Below are 865 nucleotides of genomic sequence, written 5' to 3'. Positions count from 1 at the left end.
TTTGTGTTGGAGCGGGTGGCTCCAGGCAGATGTTGCAAATGAAGGAGGTGCTGTTGTGTGCTGACTTAGTGGGGGCAAACAGTTTCTCAGGACAGTTGATTAGTGTTTGGTGTGAAGAAATTTTGACAGCAAAAGCACACAAGATGTGGCTCATTCCTGAGCATCATATCAACTTTGATTCTGTAGCAAAATGATGATCCAGAACAGGAGGCTGCAGTAGAGTCACCGGCTAAACTTTACATATCTCTTAAAATCTTTCTCCAATTTTGTCCTTTTTTAAAGAGAATGTTGCCCAATTTTATTGGAATTTTTATTTAATTAACCAAAAAGAAGTGGTTCACAGCTCACACTTTTAAAAATTACAAATTATGAAAGGTGCATACATTACCCCTGTGAAACCCCTCTGTGAATACATATTTTCTAACCTCACACACCTAATTAGGTCTGGACTTTGACTAGGCTATTCTAACCGTGAAGACGTTTTTGTTTGTTGTTTTCCGACTTAAAGGTGAACATTTGTTCCAGTCTCCAGATTTTTACTGCATATAAAATATTTTCTTTATGTGGTGCTTGTGCATTGTGTACAGAAACTTGCAAGAGGATTATTCTTCAACTAGTCCAACTTATTTTCCCGTTAATTCAGACCAGCTTTCTCGTTTGTCACTTCCAAAGAAAAGAACATGTCATGGTGGTTATGTTGCATCCTGGGTGATGTGCAGGGTTATTTATTAACCAAAAATAAATAAATAAATAAATAAATAAATAAATAAATAAATAAATAAATAAATAAATAAATTTAAAAAAAGAATAGCGTTTGCATGCAGGCCGAGAAGTTCAGCTTTGGACTCATCTGACCAGAGCACCA

Source organism: Poecilia reticulata, linkage group LG22 (assembly GCF_000633615.1).
Source record: "Poecilia reticulata strain Guanapo linkage group LG22, Guppy_female_1.0+MT, whole genome shotgun sequence".
Classification (NCBI taxonomy): domain Eukaryota; kingdom Metazoa; phylum Chordata; class Actinopteri; order Cyprinodontiformes; family Poeciliidae; genus Poecilia; species Poecilia reticulata.
The sequence above is the reverse complement of the archived record's forward strand: the minus strand, read 5'-3'. Positions refer to the sequence as shown.